The following is a 12,965-nucleotide window of genomic DNA, read 5'->3' as shown; positions in this document are numbered from 1 at the left end:
CCTCTGCCTTTTCTAAATCCAGCTTGTACTCTGGAAATTCTTGGTTCACATACTGTTGAAGCCTAGCTTGAAGGATTTTGAGCATTACCTTGCTAGCATGTGAAATGAATGCAATTGTTCGATAGCTTGAACATTCTTTGGCATTGCCCTTCTTTGGGGTTGGAATGAAAACTGGCCCTTTCCAATCCTGTACCAGTGCTTAGTTTTCCAAATTTGCTGCCATATTGAGTACAGCATCATCTTTTAGCATTTTAAATTCCTCAACTGGAATTGCATCACTTCCACTAGCTTTATTCTTAGTAATGCTTCCTAAGGCTCACTTGGCTTCACACTCCAGGATGTCTGGTTCTAGATGAGTGATCACACCATCATGGTTATCTGGGTCATTAATACCTTTTTTGTACAGTTCTTCTATGTATGCTTGCCACCTCTTCTTAATATCTTCTGCTTCTGTTAGGTCCATACCATTTCTGTCCTTTATTGTGCCCATCTTTTCATGAAATATTCCCTTGGTATCTCTAATTTTCTTGAAGAGCTCTCTAGTCTTTGCCATTCTATTACTTTCCTCTATTTCTTTGCACTGATCGCTGAAGAAAGCTTTCTTATCTCTCCTTGCTGTTCTTTGGAACTCTGCATTCAGATGGGTATATCTTTCCTTTTCTCCTTTGCCTTTCACTTCTCTTCTTTTCTCAGCTATTGTAAGGCTTCCTCAGACAACCATTTTGCCCTTTGGCATTTCTTTTTCTTGGGGATGGTTTTGATCACTGCCTCCTGTACAGCATTACAAACCTCCGTCCATAAGTCTTCAGGCACTCTATCAGATACAATCCCTTGAATCCCTTGAGTTATTTCCACTGTATAATCTAAAGGGATCTGATTTAGGTCATACCTGAGTGGCCTAGTGATTTTCCCTACTTTCTTCAATTTAAGTCTGAATTTTGCAATAGGAAGTTCATGATCCAAGCACAGTCAGCTGAGACATAGTCCTGTTAGCATTTGTTGTAAAACTGGTTTAGTGGTGCTGAGTTGTCTTAACTCTTGCTTGTCTGTAAGGCTTTTGATTTCTGCATCAAACCTCCATCAAATCATCAAATCTCCATCAGATCGAGAGTGTAGACTTTTTAATGATAGCCATTCTGACTGGTGTGAGGTGGTACCTCACTATAGTTTTGATTTGCATTTCTTTAATAGTTAGCAGTGTTGAGTATCTTTTCTTGTGCCTGTTAACCATCTGTATGTCTTCTTTGGAGAAATATCTATGTAGGTCTTCTGCACATTTTTTGATTGGGTTGTTTGTTTTTATTTGTTGATGAGTTATTTGAGCTTTTTGTATATTTTGGAAGTCAAACTCCTGTTGGTCACATTGTTTGCAAATATTTTCTCTCATCCCATAGGTTGTCTTTTCTCTTTGTTTATGATTTCATTTGCTGTGCAAAAGCATGTAAATTTGATTTGGTCCCATTTGTTTGGTTTTGCTTTTGTTCCTATTGCCTTGGGAGACTGACTTAAGAAAACTTTTGTACAATTTATGTCAGAGAATGTTTTGCCTATGTTCTCTTCTAGGGGTTTTATGGTATTATGTTTATATTTAAGTCTCTAAGTCATTTTGAGCTTATTTTTGTGTATGGTGTGTGGGTGTGTTCTGATTTCATTGATTTACATATAACTGTTCAGCTTTCTCAGCACCACTTGCCAAAGAGACTGTATTTTCTCTGATGTATATTCTTGCCCCTTTGCTGAAGGTTAATCAGTTGTAGGTGTGTGGGTCCAGTGTTTTATCTATTCCAGTGCCATATCCTGGGATTGGACCTCCATCATCTCTTACCAGCTCACTGCACTGGCTTTCTGACTGCTCTCCCTAGTTGGAGCACTGCTTTGCCCCAGGCCATTCTCTACACGTATTTGGAGTTACTCCTCACAGCCTCCTACCTGATCAGATGAACTGAACTGCCTACAGGTCACACACTGGATACTTTACTTCCAGGCCTTAGTGTGTATTGGTTCTCCTGACCAGTGTCCTCCAACTCCTCCAACTCTTACGATTAACACATTTTCTGGAAGGCAAATGTGATTTGAAAAATATCATGACCAATGTAATTACTGCATCACAGGCTGATCGTTGGCCCCCGATTTTTCATTCCCAGCAGCTCGTGTATGTTTTCAGCACAAACTGCTGAAAATAAGGGCTGCATTTTCTCGCAGCTCTCTTGCAGCTATCTGTGGCTATGACTAAGTTCTGGTGAATGGGATCTAAATTGGATTGTGTGGCAGCTTCTAGAAACATCCCATAAAAGAAAACTGGCATATGCCTTTTGTCCTGTTCTTCTGTCTGCTTCCCTGCTTCTTGGATCGCTGGTGCTATCTAGCTAGACTTGGAACACTTTCTCAGCACCGACACCGTTCACATTCTGGGCGTGGGTGATTCTCTGGGATGTGCTGCTCTACCTCTAGATGCCAGTGGCAGCTCCCCCTTCCCCCACTCTGCACTGTTACAATCAAAAATGTCTCTACACTTTGCCTATTGTCCTCTGGAGTGGGGTGAATGCCCTTGATTGAGAACTGCTGATCTAAAACAGTCACCCTGAGACCAGGAATGGCGAAACCACTGGTTCCCTTGGGAATAACAGAAGGGGGCCTGGACTCTTGAGCAGCTGGGGGCGACAGTCATGGACAGCCTACCTCTAGACTTCTCCACCAAGGAGAGAGAAACATCCCTCCAGTTTAAGTCATTGTTATTTTCAGTTTCCATCACTTGTACTCTTACTTAATTTTAGTTAATACAAATATCTCTTTTCTTTTGAAATACAAACTAGTGAAATTAAAGCTCAGTAAAATTTATTTGGTTGTCAAAGACATACATACAGAATGAATAACTTTGTAAAAGGCCATGGCTTAAGAAAGTTCAACTCAAATGTTCAGCATTGATTGATTAGTTGGGAGTCTTAGGTGAAAGAGACAAGTTGTCTTTCCACATGAGCTTAAGCAAAGAAGGTGAGGAAGCTCAAAAAATCAAAAGGTGAGGAAGATGCGTAGGAATCAGGGGAATTATAGGGGCCTCGGGGAGGGGGGTGGAATCAGAGAGTTGAGCCTTCTAGAACACAGTTTCTGTCTCTACCTGTTCCTCTATCTCTCTTATTCCTGGGGGGACTTTCTGACACTGAGGAACATGGCGGCTGACAGCAGTTGCATCAGCAAGAAAGGAGCTCTTTCCCCACCAGCTCCAGCAGCTGCTGTTCTATTACCTTCTGAATCTACAACTGTGATTAAGTGCAGTGATTGTTCTAACCTGGTTCCTAGGGCCCTCCGTGGTCAGGGGTTTAAGGCTGTGACCAGAGGGTCAGAAGTGAGAGATGGGCACACACTGGACAAAGACCACGGTCACTTTGCTGCTCAGTGTACACACCCTCTTCTTCCCATATACACAACTTCAGAAGTGTCCCTGATTGAGAGAAAACCATGCTGCTCAGACCTCTTTACCACAGGAGAAATCAGAAGTCCATCGAATACCCTTCTCCTTAGGTCTGGGTAAACATATTCCTCATAATCTTGAGAAAGGATAAATGTGCCTCCCACAGCATAGCCAATATGTAGCCATGATGGGGGAGGAGCAGGAGAACAATGAAAGCTTCCACTTAAAACAGGGGAAAGGCAAGAGGAGATGACAGCCCCTGGCTGGCCAGGAACGGTGAGTTAAGTACGCAGACGTGATTGTTGACTCACTGCCCTGGCCGAGGGTGAGTCCTCGGTCAGCCAGTGTGGCCTTCCTGTGCTCTACAGGCTGACTCTCCTCCCAGGGCGCGCCCCAGCCACACCTGAGGGGCAACTGGGCAGGTTTTGCTATTGGGACCAGCCTGCCTTGAGGCCTACTCCCTCCTGGCATTGGCTCTGGGGCCCGAGTTTGCCTTAAGGTTGAAAATCATAAGCTCCTGTGTGTCCAGCCTGCAGTGTCTGGCAGTAAAGCTTAATAAAATTCTCACTGGTTACGTCTGAGGGAGCTTCATTGACTGGTGAGTCATGGTGTTTGAGTCTGAACCCAGGCCTTCCATTTCTATCTCCTAGTTCACTTCCCCCGTCCTCAGTTTAATTTTAATGGCTTTGTCTGCCTTTGCCTTGGATCCAGGACCATCTGCTTCCTGTCAGGCCCTCCCCTAACATTTATGGGGCTGCAGCAAGAGCTCAAAAAGAGGCCCATGGTCTCCCAGTTTTTCCTTCCACTCAACTCTGCTAAACAGGGCCTCATGCCCGCATGTAGTCAACTCAGTGGGTATATCCAAGCTCTGTTTGCCCCGCCCTCCGTCAGCCATCTCTCAGCAGCAGCAGGTCAAGGGGTGTGTAACGTGGAAGCACGTGGTCCATTCAGAAGAATGCTGTAGGGCAGTGGCCTTCACAGGCCCAGGAAGCAGCCGCAGGACACTTGGAAGGACATTCTGTGACCTGAGGTGTTTGAAGCATGTCTCGAAGGAGGAACCAGGCTCCAGGTGGACGTGTCCCGTGGGCCTGGGCTATTATTCCCATGGGGAAGGGCATGGCCAGAGGAAGGTCAGAGTAGGACGCTTTAAAGCATGAGAGTGTGATCAAGACAGGGCTTTTCTTGCTCAGGTCTAAAGCCAGTACTGTTTCTGTCCTCAGGCTGCTTCCTAGCAGTTGATACAATCATGGCTAGAAACTGGGGTGAATTTATAATAGAAGGTGTTTAGCCTGGGAATCAGACTTCCCTATTTCTCTTCATCCTCCCAGATAGTTTCCCAGTCAGGACATTAATTTCAGCACAGAGACAGAACTCAGCTGAGGAAGGGACCTCTTAGGGAGCCTGCTAGGTCAGATTTTGGGGAGTGATCAAAAAAACTATAGACTACTGCTGAAAATGGCAAATCCCTCTCCCTTCATCTTGCCTCCTAGCCTCTCTCTGACCCACCTCATCAGCAGAAATCAATAGGCAAAGGAGAAATAGGGGTTTCAGAGTCCCAGCCCGGCATCACAGAGCAGAGTGCAGAAGGATGTATCTGGAACTGGGAGACAATAGCTTGAAAACGTGTACAGGAGAGTGCACAGTTATTCAACCCCAGGGCTCTGTTGCATTCGCTGACGGCAGAAAGAGAATCTCAACAAGCCCATGCACCCTTCTTTAATGTAAGCACACAAAAGTAACCAGAGTATTCCAGTGTGCCAACATTTTTCTGCCAAGTGTTTTCTAAAGCTTTAACCATGAGAACACATGGTTTGGGTCATGATATACATCATACATGGTTAATAGTTTAACCATGTAGCAGGGATTATCATATTCCTTGCCTGGGATGGGGATCTATGAGGGTGAGGGTCCTCCCTCAGCTCCCCACCCCATCTTGACTTAGCTTATTTCATCTTCTAGATATGTCATTTGCAATATACTGTATCAGTTTTGATTGTTGGTTGCAACAACAGAAACAGATTCTGACTCACCTAAGTACCACGTAAGTTTAATGGAAAGATATGAAATAGTTCACATGGACATCGCCAGATGGTCAACACCGAAATCAGATTAATTATATTCTTTGCAGCCAAAGATGGAGAAGCTCTATGTAGTCAGCAAAAAGACTGGGAGCTGACTGTGGCTCAGATCATGAACTCCTTATTGCAAAATTTAGACTTAAATTGAAGAAAGTAGGGAAAACCACTAGACCATTCAGCTATGACCTAAAACAAATCCCTAATGATTATACAGTGGAAGTGAGAAATAGATTTAGGGACTTGATCTGATAGACAGAGCGCCTGATGAACTATGGATGGAGGTTCATGACATTGTACAGAAGACAGGGAGCAAGACCATCCCCATGGAAAAGAAATGCAAAAAAGCAAAATGGCTGTCTGAGGAGGCCTTACAAATAGCTGTGAAAAGAAGAGAAGCAAAAAGCAAAGGAGAAAAGGAAAGATATACCTATTTGAATGCAGAGTTCCAAAGAATAGCAAGGAGAGATAAGAAAGCCTTCCTCAGTGATCAATGCAAAGAAATAGAGGAAAACAACAGAATGGGAAAGACTAGAGATATCTTTAAGAAAATTAGAGATACCAAGGGAACATTTCATGAAAAGATGGGCTCGATAAAGGACAGAAATGGTATGGACCTAACAGAAGCAGAAGATATTAAGAAGAGGTGGCAAGAATACACAGAAGAACTGTTCAAAAAAGATCTTCACGACCCATATAATCACGATGGTGTGATCACTCACCTGGAGCCAGACATCCTGGAATGCAAAGTCAAGAGGGCCTTAGGAAGCATCACTAGTGGAGGTGATGGAATTCCAGTTGAGCTATTTCATATCCTAAAAGATGCTGCTGTGAAAGGGTGCACTCAATATGCCAGCAAATTTGGAAAACTCAGCAGTGGCCACAGGACTGGAAAAGGTCAGTTTTCATTCCAATCCCAAAGAAAGGCAATGCCAAAGAAAGCTCAAACTACTGCACAATTGCACTCATCTCACACACTAGCAAAGTAATGCTCAAAATTCTCCAAGCCAGTCTTCAATAGTACATGAACTGTGAACTTCCATATATTCAAGTAGGTTTTAGAAAAGGCAGAGGAACCAGAGATCAAATTGTCAACATGCTGGATTACCAAAAAAGCAAGAGAGTCCAGAAAAACATCTATTTCTGCTTTATTGACTATGCCAAAGCCTTTGACTGTGTATATCACAATAAACTCTGGAAAACTCTGAAAGAGATGGGAATACCAGACCACGTGACCTGCCTCCTGAGACATCTGTATGCAGGTCAGGAAGCAACAGTTAGAACTGGACATGGAACAACAGACTGGTTCCAAATAGGAAAAGGAGTACATCAAGGCTGTGTATTGTCACCCTGTTTATTTAACTTCTATGCAGAGTACATCATGAGAAATGCTGGGCTGGAAGAAGCACAAGCTGGGAGAAGAATCAAGATTGCCGGGAGAAATATCAATAACCTCAGATATGCAGATGACGCCACCCTTATGGCAGAAAGTGAAGAAGAGCTAAAAAGCCTCTTGATGAAAGTGAAAGAGGAGAGTGAAAAAGTTGGCTTAAAGCTCAACATTCAAAAAACAAAGATCATGGCATCTGGTTCCATCACTTCATGGGAAATAGATGGAGAAACAGTGGAAACAGTGTCAAACTTTTTTGGGGCTCCAAAATCACTGCAGATGATGATTGCAGCCATGAAATTAAAAGACGCTTACTCCTTGGAAGGAAAGTTATGACCAACTTAGAGACATTACTTTGCCAACAAAGGTCCGCCTAGTCAAGGCTATGGTTTTTCCAGTGGTCATGTATGGATGTGAGAGTTGGACTGTAAAGAATGCTGAGTGCTGAAGAAGTGATGCTTTTGAACTGTGGTGTTGGAGAAGACTGTTGAGAGTCCTTGGACTGCAAGGAGATCCAACCAGTCCATCCTAAAGGAAATCAGTCCTGAATATTCATAGGAAGGACTGATATTGAAGTTGAAGCTCCAGTACTTTGGCCACCTGATGCAAAGAGCTGACTCATTGGAGACCCTGATGCTGAGAAAGATTGAAGGCAGGAGGAGAAGGGGATGACAGAGGATGAGATGGTTGGATGGCATCACTAACTCAATGAACATGAGTTTGAGTGAACTCTGGGAGCTGGTGATCGTCAGAGAAGCCTGGCGTGCTGCAGTCTATGGGGTCACAAAGAGTCGGACATGACTGAACGACTGAACTGAACTGAATTGATGAGATATTTCACTACATGAAAGTAATAGTAATCTGGCCTCAGGGGATGGGCTGAGGGAAGAAGCCATGCTGACTTGAGTATTTCAGAGGCTTCCTCCAGATCACTGTTGTCAGACCTTAATCCAATTTCTTTCTATCCTGGGATGTCTGCTTGGATTGCAAATTCCTGCAGGGCAGAATCTGAATCAAGAATTCCTGCTTGGGTCAGGTGGCTCTCCCCTGGGCCAATCCCTGTGGCCAGGGGATTAAAGTATTTGGTAAACCAGGTCTGAGTCCTTTGACTCCTCTGTGCCTAAGAGTAACGTGTTGAGGCTGGTAGAGAGAATCCCATGGATGGGGAAGAAACATTTCCTGAGGAAAGGGAGGTGCTGTTACTAGAAGAAAGTGGGAAGTTACGTCTGGGAGATAAAAACAACAAATGGCCTTTATGTCAGGCAAGCTGGGGTTTCAAGATTACGAGAAGTAATCATGTTCTAAATGGCATGAGGAGGAAAACTGCTTCTTAGCCCACGTGGACTCCATACACTGCTGGCACAGGCACACATCTGACTGCACTCTCTGGTCCTTGCCTACTGCCTTTTCAATTCATGTTGCTGTGCTCAGTGGGGAATGTGTTTTAATCATGCATTGTTCTTGCTTTCTTTTTATTTGTCTCCCCTCCTCTTTCTTTTGTACAATCACTTTCTCAGTTCTAGATAACCATCTTCCTTGGATTTGCCCATCAAAACTAATCCTTCTAGAGTCTTTTGCTTATAGGATTTGCTCTTACCAGCTATTAGGTGAAAAGAGACCAGATAAACTAATTCCCCTAGGGCTTTAATATCTCAGATCCTAATAAATGGCTGTCGTCACAATGTAATGTTCTTTCACTGAGACTTCAATGGAGAAATTTCAGGCTCTAAGGGAAGGTGAAAGCCTGCTGGTCGAAGCATCTCAGGGTCTTGGCTCCTCTTACTTAGATCGTGGTAGTGCTGGCCTGATCAGATCCAGGTGTAACCACACGTCCCTCTAGCACCTAATGCTGAATCCTGGGTCCTTAGACCCCACCTCACAGCCGGGAAAGAAATAATGCTTTGCATTAAATTATAACCAGCATTAGACACACAAAGTCTGTCTGCATTGGCTCACTTGACCAAATGTATTCCAGGTCGATATTCGAAAAGATTATCAACTGGTCTGGTCAGGGTACCAGCCAATCATATCCAGGATGCTGAGAAAGGGGATCCTCTCACTGTAATAAGCCTGTGTCTTGAAGCCTTTGAAGGTCCTGTGATGATCAGTGACACACAGGGCTGCAAGTGATTGGTTGGGGAATGAAAGGTGGGACAGGTGTGGATATTGAGGGAGGTCCCTAGTAGAAGGAAAGAGAAGCTCAAGTCTTCCTTACACGATGAATAGAGGGGTAAAGAGGAAGGGGCAGGGCCTGGGGAATCACAGTATCAGTCTTCTTCTCTTTGACTTTCTTGCATCTATGTAAAATCTGCTTGGCTTTCTAGGACATTCTTACAGATGAAAAGGAGTAGCCCACGAAGGTGGGCAAGATGAACTCTGTGCCATTGCCTTGGTTAAGCGTGAGAGTGTGATAGCAATGATGGTCAATACCAGTTGACACAATGTATGTAAGCTTTGCGCACTTAAAGGAAACAGATTCTCTTCCACAGGGGCTTCCTTTTTTCCCTGACCACTTTCTGTATACATGTCTACACTGTCAACATCAGGGCCCATCAAAACATGGCCCCTTGGTAAGAGCATCATGTCTTTGGACCCTAGCAATTTTTCTGGAAAGGGTGGTAGTCAGGGAATCCAGGAGGAACCCAAATGAGTTTCCAAGGTCAAGTCCAGGTGAGCCAGGGAGGGAACTTGTCAGAAAAAGGGCAGAGTCACATCTCTAGGAAGCTGTTCTTAGTTACTCCAGTTTCCAAGGATGTCTGAGTTTTCTGAACTTGCAGTCACTTTTATGTAGGAGGGCACATTAGAATCATCCGTGGAGTCACCAAAGATTCATGGGGTCCAGGATGGGATGGGGGCAATTGCATTTTTTCAAAGGCTCTTCACCCATAATTCTGAAAAAATGCCCTTGGTCAAGAAGTTTTGTAGAGCATTTATAAGAGGTGCCGGGGAATAGAATTTGCAAAAGGGAGCCCATGGAGGAAATTTAGCATTTAGTGGTATAGTCTTCAGTTTGCCACAGTTCCCCACCATTCCCTGATGCCTTATACCCTGGTGGTCCATTCTTCCTAGTCTGTGACTGATGGGCCCTGGCACATCTGGGTGATGGCATCCCTCACATGGACACACTGGGAGGCACCCTTTATTCCAGTGGTGCTGCCCGAGCTCTGAGTGCTTCTGAGGATGCTTTTCAGGTTCTAACTTCAGAACAGCTTCATACCACACACAAGAAAATCAGTCTCCTCATTCTGTAGCTGTATAATAATAATTTTTTTTTTAAATGACACCTTTGATGTGCACAGAGTAGTCTGGAAAGGTATAAAATTTTGCCTGAAATGAATGTTTATAGTCTTTGAACTCATAGGTTTGAGATAAAGACTCAAGAATTAGCTAGCAGTGTAATAGAGAAAAGGCTTTTTACTCATTCATTCTTTTGAAGGGAAGGACAGATTCTCTGAAAGTTGAGTTCCAACCAACAACTCAGTGCTCTCTGAGTTCCCACAAAGGCTTTGGGTAATGTCTAGCCCAGCACTGCCCAACAGAAATACAATGTGAGTCACAAATGCAAGTCTTATATATAATTTAAATTTTTCTAGTGGCCACACTAAACATTTTTTAAAGGTAAAATTAACTTAATGATATACTAATATTTCATTTAACTCAGTGTATTCAAAGTGTTCTCATCTCAACTTTCAGTCAAAAAGTTATCAAGAAATTTTACATGTTTTTTTGTCCTTCATGCTTGAATCCAGTGTGTATCCTTAAAGCCTACATCTATTTAGGCTGGCTTTCCTGATGGCTCAGGCAAAGACTCTGCCTGCAATGCAGAAGACCTGGGTTCAATCCCTGGGTTGGGAAGATCCCCTGGAGAAGGGAATGGCAACCCATTCCAGTATTCTTGCCTGGAGAATTCCATGGACAGAGGCTATACAATCCATGGGGTTGCAAAGAGCAGGACACAGCTGAGCGACTAACACTTTCCCTATTTCAAGTGCTGTGTGTGGCTAGTTGCTTTCACAGATCTAGCCTCTTGATGAGAAGCCAACCTGGGGTCTCATAGTGTAGAAAGGCCTCATTAGATTGGCTTTTCCTGGGGCTGGCCCACGTGTGCTCTCGTTGCCCTAGGATGCATTTTCTCTTGGGCCAGTAACTCGTGTCTTGGCTTTTATTGTTTCCTTGGTCTGATGGACTTAACTTCAGCCAGATTTCCTGGTATTGTGCCCATGCTTTCCTCTGAGCTTCATTTCTTCCCCTTTAAGTCCTTGCATGCCATTGTGCTATAATTCAAAGCTACTATGGGCTAGGATCCCATGGACCCAATCCAAACAGGAAACTGGCTTTTTCATTGTTTGTTTGGAACCACGAAGTAGAAAATGTCAAGACACTTGTTTTCAATACTTCAGAACTGAATTTAAACTCTACAATTTCCAAACAGGACTTCCAATGTGGAATGATTTAGAGGAGTCAACTGTTAGATTAAGAAGGCTGATTGGAACATGAATGGACCCTAAACTTTCCTAGCTTTGATAATTATCGCTGGTTGTCTCATCCTTTGTTTAGAATCCAATTAGTCAGAGGCTATAAAACCTTGTATGAGGCTGGGGTATCTAAGGTATTCTGGAATATTTCAGTAAGTATTCAACAAAGAATCACTGTGTTGAAAGGTTTTAGTTGAGGTCTTTGTCCCAAATCTTTGTGAATCCCACAGTAGACAGCCTTGTCTGTCATCATGGATTCTCACCAGTGTGCCCTGGGCACATAGGCGCTGTGTGCTGTATGGTGGTGCCATATACCAACCAGGGCAGGAATGTTGGCACCTGTCCAATAGTCATTCCTCTTGCTTTTGCTGCAATATGGAGGAGCGCACCACCTCTGCAGTAATAGAGGCTGACAAGTGTCCTGCATATATAAAAGAGGCATGCCAGATGGTCACTTTCCCAGACTCCTTTGTAACCAGGACTGGCCATATGACCCAGTTCTGCCAGAAGGACTCAAGTGAAAGTATTTTTAGAGAGCTCCTGGGAAAGATTTTTCTCCCTGATAAGAGAGAAACATGAAAAACTGACTCTCTTGCAGCTCTGGTTGCCTTCTTCTTCCTGATAAGGTTGTGATGTTTGCAAATAAGGCAGCTATTTTGGAACCATGAGGTAAAAAACCTGGGGATGCAAGTGAAGCTGTCTGAGAATGCTGAGACTGATGATGGAAAGAGATCACATCTTTGATGACATCATTGAGCAACTGCGTGGAACTTGGAACAGAACTTCCTACTTTTAGAATTGTTTTATCATATGGAACTCTCTGAAGCTACAAGCCTTCTAATGGTCTGGGGGTTGTCAGTGCAGGTTTAAGAAGGATGTTTAACTAAAGATTAAAGCCTTTTGGAAGAAAGATGTTAGATAAAGGGGAGGCTGACAACATTCACATGTGTAAAACCTCATTCTGTATTAATACTTGTGCTTAGTTGCTCAGTTGTGTCTTACTTTGCGACCCCAGGGACTGTAACCCACCAGGCTCCTCTGTCCATGGGGATTCTCCAGGCAAGAATACAGGAGTGGGCTACCATTTCCTTCTCCAGGGGATATTAATACTTAGCAACCTCAAAAATATTCTTGCAAGCTTCGCCCCCTACCCCCCCTCCCCCGGAAATTCCTGATCTCCTGGAACTTAACCTTCCATCTCAATGTATGCCACAGTTATCAGGGGTCTGGGTAACAAGAAGATTGGGACCTGTAACTCCTAAAGGAATATGGTGTCTGGAGTCTTTAGCAAAAGAGCGTCTAAACCTTCTGTCTGTTTTCTGTGCTGTGTGCTCAGTTGCTCAGTGGTGTCTGACTCTTTGCAACCCCATGGTCTGTAGCCCACCAGGCTCCTCTGTCCGTGGGATTTCCAGGTAATAGTACTGGAGTGGGTTGCCATTTCCTCCTTCAGGGGATCTTCCCACCCAGAGACTGAACCCTTGTCTCCTGCATCTCCCGCACTGGCAGGGAGATTCTTCACCACGGAACTGCCTGGGAGGTGATCTCTTTGTTTTCTACATCATACCGAAGGGGGCAGGTCACTCTTGTAGATTTACTATCTTGAAACCAAATGTGGG

This window comes from Bos grunniens, chromosome 24 (assembly GCF_055505025.1).
Source record: "Bos grunniens cultivar Pamir isolate PY7600 chromosome 24, Bosgru_T2T1.0, whole genome shotgun sequence".
Classification (NCBI taxonomy): Eukaryota; Metazoa; Chordata; class Mammalia; order Artiodactyla; family Bovidae; genus Bos; species Bos grunniens.
Note: the sequence above shows the minus strand (reverse complement) of the source record.